Source organism: Micrasema longulum, unplaced genomic scaffold (assembly GCF_059751315.1).
Source record: "Micrasema longulum isolate JH-2025_06_02 unplaced genomic scaffold, ASM5975131v1 h1tg001533l, whole genome shotgun sequence".
Taxonomy (NCBI): Eukaryota; Metazoa; Arthropoda; class Insecta; order Trichoptera; family Brachycentridae; genus Micrasema; species Micrasema longulum.
In genome coordinates this window covers 104719-114507 of record NW_028278716.1, presented here as the reverse complement: position 1 = coordinate 114507, position 9789 = coordinate 104719, and positions in this window count along the sequence as shown.

Below are 9789 nucleotides of genomic sequence, written 5' to 3'. Positions count from 1 at the left end.
AAGTAAAGAGTTACAAAGGTATTTAATAAAACCAATCAAAATAATGTAGTGTGAAATATTTGATAATAATGTTTCCGATTTATCGTAAACTTTATAAAAGTTGAATTTCTGTTAAGTATGTTCTTATTATTATCTTATATGGCGTCAAAACTTAAATGCTTCCAGATAATATTTAGGTTTTGCATTTTGCAGGGTATAACACTTTGATTAGAGCACAGCTGAGATGCACCTAACACTGACGTTGCAACACAAATAACAAACTTTGCTCTGTATTAATATTGAAACAGGATAAAACTTCCAGTTTTAGCCCAAAGTCTAATTTTATTTTTTATTTTATTTTATTTCATTGGAAAGCCAACACACATTTATAAATTTAAAAGAATCAATTATACCATAAATACATATCATAAAGTCTAATTAGAGGCTTCCACATAATATTGTTATTGTAAATGTTGTCACATAAAAATTATACATACCATAAAATAACGAATCATACAAAACTTATAATATTACTAGAAATGTAAATGTAAATGTAATACATATTATTCAAAATGTATCTACTTTTGAATATTGGTCACACAGTTGCACATTATAATATATAATACAACTATAGTTGACCATACAGTGTACATTTATTATGTGCCTACATACAGAATTGCACATAATCTGCATAATATAGGCTACGGATTTAAGGCGCAACATTATAACTTGAATTATTTTTGGAAAATTCACTTTTAAAGGAAATTAAGGATATTTTATAAATATCAATACAATTTAATTTCTGATTACACTTATTGAATGTTCTATTTACAAATGAATTTTGAAAACATTTAGAAATTTTATTTTTACTGGGATTCTAAAATTGTGAATTATTAGCACAAATGTAGTTTTTAAGCCTTTCAAATAAAAAAACGATCAAATTTATAGTTATACTTGTATAAAAAAGGAAACATAATCAATCGACGAGATAAGAAAAAAACAATGACTCAACTGTAACATTAATACACGAACTATTCACAGAAGACTAGCTTGTTTTGAGTGAATTTGAAAAGTGTAACTCTTACAAAGCATAGTTTATACAACCGTTTTGGGAAAATTGATTTATTCGGAAGTTTTGTTAATCATCATTATTTTTATCGTTTTTAATATTTTATTTTTTAACTTAAAGTGTTCAAGTAAATCACGCAAAGCATAAATACTATAATAATTGTTGGGAAGTGAGAAAAAGATTTTTTATGTTTGTCATTATTTATTTTTTATATATTGATGTTCCATGTGCCGTTTAATTTTCTATGATATTTGTTGCTAAATGGTTTTAATTAATTATTCATCCCAACCTAACATAGGACTTTGGATTCATGGAGTTTAGACTTAAGTCTCATTTTTTAAAAATAAATAATAAATATGTATTCTACAATAAACGATTTTTATAAATGTAAATTATTTATATTTTTAGTACAACATGTCTACACAAAAAAAAAAGATTAAAATAAAGTTTGTCACTTCTTTCTTAAATATGTAGTATTTATGGCTGCACTTTTTATTTTCTTTATTCATTTCATTAAAAAACAAACATTTGAAAAAAAATAAAGTTTCGTATTGTGAATAAAAAAATGTATGCCAACCAAATTATTTTTAGATTGTTGTATGTAAGTACTTAATAATAAAACAATCACCCACTTTTTACTCACTTACTCCCTGAATTGGCACATTTAAATACATTTTATATATAAAGTCGTAAAAAGTTCTTAAATATAAAAAAAATAACACGATAAGATATAAATATAAGGAGAAATAATACAAACCAAGTTCTTTTATATGTCATTTATGGCGTAGCCGAGATACAATAATGAAAATAAGAATGTATATGTTGAGTGACGTTAGTAGGCGCTACTCAAGAACGATTTTGTGGTGTTAGGAAATTGAACTAAACTAATAAAAAATGACCGCCCAAATGATTCCAAAACATCCCAAACAAGAGACACATTTCTGAGTGATACCGAAGTTTACCGAATGGATGATGCATCGGGTATTTACAAATATGCTCCCAGGACTAGCATCTGACAGATATTTGAGCGTCTCTGATTGGTGAAGTTCATTTTAGGTGCGTGCACTCCTATAGACTTTTAAGCAGTGTCCACTGCCTACTTTACCTGATAATCATAAAAATATTACGAGTTTTAGGAATTTGTTAATGCAAAGTAAAAGTCAAATAAATAAAACTGATATTAATTTCATTGACAACCTCTGACTCGATATTTTCATGATAATCGAGTAGGTGAGTAGGCACCTGTTGTTTTACGTTTTTGTAAATATCTGTAAGAGTTATTTTCAGTGCTGCAGAACAGCGCTTATTAAATATATATTACGTTACATATTATAATTGTAGTAACCCACTAAGTCTAGAGACTTATCAATGGGACACAATTTTTTTTTAAAACTGATTTGTTTTACACACATACATTATTATATTTAGTCATTGATATTAAATATAAGGTACTAAGTAGGTATTTTTTTGCATTCGAAGATCTTTCCTGTAAATAATGAATTTTGGGAGATTATTAAACAATCTTGAAATAAGGAAATTTAATGTTCTTTCTCTGAAGTAATTTACAGTAAAGGCAACTCTTTGTTTTTATTCTAGTGTTTTTTTATTGTTTATATGGGAGTTGCATTATTTTTTACCTTGTTTATTATAATATACAAGGTTTATGTTTTAAAAATATTATTTTTCCGCTATTATATTACATTATTTAAGCTAAACTGTTGGATTCGGGAAGAATATTCTAATGTGGGCCAATCAGGTACTTCTCAGAATTTGATCATGTGGAGAGGAAACCACTTAAATTTTTTTATTATTTTTTTATATAGTAGTTGCTTTATTATTTACCTTGCTTATAATATACAAGGTTTATATTTCAAAAAGTGGATTTTTCTGTAATTAAATATCTTAAAATTTATCTAAACTATTGGGATCAGGAGGGATATATTAATGTGGGCTAATCAGGAACTTCTCAGCATTTGCTCACGTGGAGAGGAAACCAATTAAAACTCTTCACGAGAAGCCGGCCTGTTGGCAGTAGTCAACAGGCCTTCCGTTCCACTAGAGGAGTGTTCGGCATTTTGTTCCCTAATTTGGTTTATTTTACCAATTTCCTGCGCTATATTTATCATGTATGATACTACCTCTCGTGTGAGTTCTTTATTACCTATCACCGATGGGATGTTGCATAGATCTTCACTCAGGCCTCTGCATCGTGCCTCCAGCTGTTGTCTTTGAAAGCTGAAAAAGGGGCAATGCATCAACAGGTGAGGGACATCTTGAGGAGTTTCATCGTCGCATAGGCAAACCACTTACATTACATGATCAATATAGTGCAGGCAATTGGTAAAATAAATCAAAGTTTTGAAACATGTAACATTTAGTTTTCTAGCTAGTCGGGGTACAAAAAAAAAGGATTTCAGTATATTGTAAAAATCGACATCTTGCCCCCTACATACCGTACACCGCATCTGAAGAGAGTTAAATTGGTTGGGCATGACCAATTTGCCGAAATAAAATGTAAAAATCTACTGTCCAATAAATTAATTATTACAATTTTAATCAAAAGTATTAGTTAACTTGTTTCAAATTATCGAAAGCATTTTATAACCAACTACCGTTTTTTTTTAAAACGGCCAATATATGTAGAAAAAATGTTCACTTGCCGTATACTGATACCATCACCCTCCGCGAAACTGCGTTCTCAAAGAAGCCTACTTGATGAGATGAGATGAAGTAAAACAGTATTTGATCTGATAAAGTTTCCAATAGTTTTCCAGTTCACGTTAGTCAAACCGCGTAAGAAGTTTCCAGAGAATCGAACATCCAAGTTATACGTAGAACTGAGTTATATTGCGTACTTGGGAAAATGTTGCGAGCGCGGGAGTTAACTGGTAAAACAAATATTACTAAATCAATTTCAGGTATATGTATATGACGGTATTAATGATTGTCAAAATTAACCTGAAACCGCATATCGTCGTCAGAACATTAATGAAACGTATATTTGACATTAGGTAATTAAATAAAACAACAAAAAGGAACGGAATTTACTTTTTCTTAGTTGCTTGACATTTTCTCGATTGCGATTTTATCAATAAAGAGTCTTTTAATAAAACGCCACATATGATTAAACTAAGGGTAAAGTTTGCAGAATTCAACATCAATTCGTTGATGTTTAGAACATTGCGTCAATATATCAAATGTAGCGTATCTCGATCATCTTTTACATGAAAGCGTGGCGATCAGTCTTACGTTTACGGTGCCAGTCCAGATGGATGAAATATTTCAATGCCTAATATTTTATGTCGATCTTGCCAAAAATCAAACCCGGTACTTTGTGTATGGTTGCCAAATGCGCTTATCATTATATTACGAAGCGGACTTGCCACCACATGACTTTATTTTCAATTATTTGTAGTCAACCGTCATATTGCGGATGCAATGCGGATGCAATGCGGATGGCTGGGTCATATACTGCTGTTGTCTCCTGAGAGCTTTAAACATGCTCGCCTCCTTTATCAGGCTCTCGACGTCCTCGACCTCCGCTGCTGACTTTTTATTAGCAGTTCATGTCAGAATAACAAGACTCGAACCTCACTGGGGAAGGTGAACAGGATTTGGAAGCTGACAGAGATGCCTAGATAGCCTCTGTATGGAGGTGAGGGAATGATGATGGTAATAAAGCCATCGAGTCAAAAACACTCGTTTGGGATTCGGGTTCTATTTCACTCACAAAACTGTGTTCTTCACCCGCATGGGCATGGGCTAGAATTATAACACGATTTTTATTGCGTGAAAAATAGGGGGCTTAAAACTAAGAAAAATTGCGTTTTTAAATTTCTATTCCGTTTTATTTGTACATTGTTTTTACTTTTTATTTGTCTTTACTTGCATTTTTCAAAATATGATACAGTACAATGTCAAACGAAAATCCCGTTTCCTGTTTACCCTAAATGCAAAATTCATTCTCGGCAGTTGACCGCTTGGGACTATTTTTGTGAATATTTTACTGGACATTGGACGTTTTAGCACAAACTCTTCTTTAGTGACGCGAATAACTACTGCAGCTGTAACAAGATAGTCCAGGGATAGCCAACATTAAAAACAATACTTGGTCAACAATAAGATGACTCACATTTATGTAACTCGCGCTGTCAACGTGCACAAAGCTTATCGATTTCGATCGTCAGGTATAATAACAACCGAGCGGCAACTCCTGTAAAATTGGAGAAAAAAAGTAACAAAACAAAGAGCGGTGATTCTCTTAATTAAATCAGATAAACCACGTAATTTGTTGTGTGAAAAATTACTAAAATATATTGAATATGCAGATATGTTTCTTCCCATAACTGAACGTAGTTATGCAAAAAACAGCCAGCCATAGAAAGTGAAACTGAGATAATAGCACCTTTATGAAACTAGTGAATGATTGAATCGACACAACAGTTGGAATGTTTTTGACTTTGAAAAATGATAAACAATGAATACATTGGTTTTTTTATTTTATTAACACGACTTTTATTATGTTTTTGACCAGTTTAACTGATTTTTTAACAATCATCAGATTTTTCTAGTGCTGTGGGTATTTTTTGCAAATCGAGAAATACCGTTTTGTGATGGACACTATTTTCAAAAGGTGATTATTACAGTTTTTTTGTATGAAAGCGGTTCGACTGTTTTTATCAGAACATAGAACTATCACTCCCTCTCACTTGTGTTCAATGTACTTCATAGTCCTAACGCTCCTATATACCTGCGTGAAAATTTTCAACGCTTATCAGTTCATGGTTTACCTCTTCGTTCTAATTCTCAAGGCACTCTCTTAATACCCAATCACAATTCCTCTTTCTTCTCTAACTTATATAGTGTCCGTGCGGCTCGACTGTTAAATCATCTCCACTCCACCGTCAAAGATGTTACTACATTATCTCTGTTTAAATCACGTCTGAAGAAACATCTCCTTTCTCTTCCTTAATCTCTCCTCCTTTCCATTTTTCTCTTTCCTCTTTTTTCCTTTTTCCCATTGAATACAAGTTTTGATTTAAGGTAATATATAAACAAATACGTTTATTTCTATTTTTATATATTTTTAACTTTTTAATCTTTTTTTTCTATTGAATATGTTTTGTAGCTTGAATTATAAAAATAAAACTTTTATTTTATTGGTTGGTTGGAAGAAATTGCCATTTGGCAAAAAGCCCGCCAATGTACAAATAACATCATGTACAAAAAGTTAAATAAAATAAATAGAATTGACCTGTACTCGATAACACTAATATCTAATATCGATAACACTAATATCCGTCATCATCACCAAAGTACTTTCGAAACGACCCAAATTTTTACCGGACAAGGAGCTATGAGAAATTATCTATATAGGTTTAAATTAAGGAATGATGAATATTGTCCATGCGATGATATTTCTTCACAGAATATAGAACATCTGTTATTTTAGTGCCCATTTTTCAGTTTGCAACGCCATAATCTTGAAGCAGAATGCATGAAAGATGGAATATCCTTAACAGATATACACATTGTAGTTAAAAGTAGTTATCACGCGCCATTGTTCTCGGACTTTGCAACAATGGTGATTGGACTCATAAAGGTAATAAACCAAAATCAGTGATCGAACATCCCATTTCCAAGACAAACAATTTTTTTTTTCCGAGTACCTTAGCCTTGTACATGACACGTAAGGCTACTAAATACAGGGGTCCAAATATATAATAAAAAAATATATAAAAAAACATTAATATTTCATTTTTTCAAATTAGTGAACTGGCTGCTTTCTGCATAACTATGTTCAATTATTAATTAAATCAAAGATAAAAAACAGTTCCAAAATGTTTAACAATAAAAAATATCATTCAATCCAATACCTACTGTCTGCACCTTATTTCTTATGAGTTCATTTATTTTTTCGTTTTATTTCAACGAAATGCGTACTTAGTTATATTATTTAAACATAAAATTTTGTTCGCTAAGTGATTTATTTGGGTTCAACAAAGCTTGGTTTTTAATGCAAATGAGTCATTGGTAAAAAAAATGTATTTATAAATGTCACGAAATCAATTGTGACTGGCTGCTACGGAATAAATCAGAAAAACTGTAATTTTCTGGATAAATTCAGTTTCATGCAGTGATTTTTGAAATGCCGTTTTAAATCAGTTATCAAATATCGTGCATTGCAATTATTGCACGTAATCCAGGCATTATTGTTCAAGGTTTGACCAACAATGCATGCGACCATTATTCGCAAAAAGTGGAATACATCTGAGTAGATTTATCGGACATTTTGTCCTATGGAGCGAGCAGTTTCGAGATCGAACGCTTAATACAGTTAGCGCATTGGCCGTAACGAGATACTAGTCTTTTGTTTAAAATAACCCCACTAGGGATTTTGTTGCCATTTTTGTCCACTACCCCCCCTTTGGACTGATGCATAGATTTGTAAAATACTTACCCACCCTAAAAAATATTACATATTTAAGTAATGTTATCTTGAATTTGTTATATTTTTACTATCCGAATAAGAAATATGAATAAAATAAATAAAACAACTTTGTTTTTAACCACTAATTTTTATTTTTCACCGACCGGTTTCAAAGCAAACAAGCTTTTTTGTCAAGGTTTACGTAACTAATGAACTAATTCCTTTTTATTTTATTCTTATCATGTTCACTAAATACTACACGTGGACCCAATAAATCAAGTGGTTTTTTCTGTGGTAATCTGATATCATTATTTTTGAAGTAAAACAGGAGAGAACTAAAAGAAATATTGTTTATTTGGTTATTAATTATTGTTTTCTTATTATGAATCGCTTTTTTAATTTCTAAGATTTCTAAGTTGTCTAATTTTAATATTTTATTTTCAACATGAAGTACTTTTAATCCAGTGTCTTTATTGAAGTTAGGATTATTTTCTATCAGATGATTTGCGAATTCAGGAAAATTATTATTATTTAAGCATCTTAAGTGTTCTTTTACTCTAATATTAAAATTTCTTTTAGTTTTTCCAATGTTGATTGAATCGCAATCATTACAATTTAATTGGTATATTCCATATTTATTATATTTATGGACTTTGTCTCTGTAATTTTTTAACAATGTTCCAATATTATTAGTTGTATAGAAAGCTGGTTTAATGTTTGATGGTAGGGAATTCGATAATTTAACGTCATTAAAATGAATAACCTAAAAGTTAGTGCTTCAAATATAAACTTTATATAAGAAATACGAACTTTAACAAGTTTTTTTATAAACAATCAATAAAGTAATAAAATACATTAACGACTCATTTTATCGGCATTAACAAATCAGTATTTAATGTAAGAAGTGTCGTGGACACTAGGTCACAAGTCCAAGGTTCTAATCCCTCTGTATGGCAATTTTCTACCTATTTTCACATTTAGAAAAATAACTCCGCACTAATACGTATACATTTTTTATTACGTAAAAGCAAGTTAGTTTGTATATTGAATTTATTATCACTTGGTATGATTGAATCTTATCTATTTCCGTTATGACAACCATTGGCTAATATTCGCATTAAAGTTTAAGAGGGTGAATGAATAATGTCTGTTGTACTAAAAAAAGTTAAAAGTTTAATAATTCTTGTGTTTTCGTCGAAATTGGTCAAATGAATAGTTGTACTTTGCTCTTTCCATACAACCCATAAAACTCAACTCAACACTTTTTTAGCTTTAAGCTTTTTTTAAAGGAAAAGAGAGCGAACTGCACAAGGCATATTAACCCAGATTGTGAAGTAGAAGCGAAACAAATTCTTTTTTCTTATTTATTATGGAATTAAATAAATACTTTTAAATGTAAATAAGCTTGTGGTTTCATTCAATAAGTCAATATTAATTGCCACATGTACATTTATTTATTTTAAACAGAAAGCAAAAACCAAAAGTAGCACCAAAATTTTTTAATAAATTTAATGTTATATGGTAGTTGCAGTTTCGTAAAAAAATGGAATAAATGAGTTGCTAAATCTAGACTTTCTTATGCAACCCTTTATTTTTATTTATTTATTTATTCAACTTTTTGTACGTGATGTTATTTGGACATTGGCAGGCTGATTGCCAAATGACAATTTCTTCCAACCAACCAATAAAATAAAAGTTTAATTTTTATAATTCAAGTTACAGAACATATTCAATAGAAAATAAAGATTAAAAAGCCAAATATATATAAAAATAGAAATAAACGTATTTGTTCATAAATTACCTTAAATCAAAACTATTACTCAATGGGAAAAAGGAAAAAAAGAGGAAAAAAGAAAAGAGGAGAGATTAAGGAAGATAAAGAAGATGTTTCTTCAGACGTGATTTAAACAGAGATAATGTAGTAACATCTTTGATGGTGGATGGGAAACGATTCAACGCCTTTATAACGTTTTGATGAAAAGACAAGACTTTTTTAGCTTTTAACTTATTTCAACTTTCCTTTTTTTTGCTTTTGGCCTTAAATCGTAAATTATCGGTTTATAAACTGAACAATTAAGAAAATCACTAAGTGTTTAAAATATAATTTAATTTGAAAATTAATCCGTTTTTATTACAATATTCATAAATTATGAACTGAAGTTATTCATCGAACAAATATTTAACAGGCGGTTTTGGAGTATTTAAATAATTTTGTCATTCGCCGACGGATAAGTTTCAAAGCCTTTAAAATCACACAAAACGTTAAGATTTTTCACAATCCGAAACAACAATATTGTCTTTCAATTCCGGG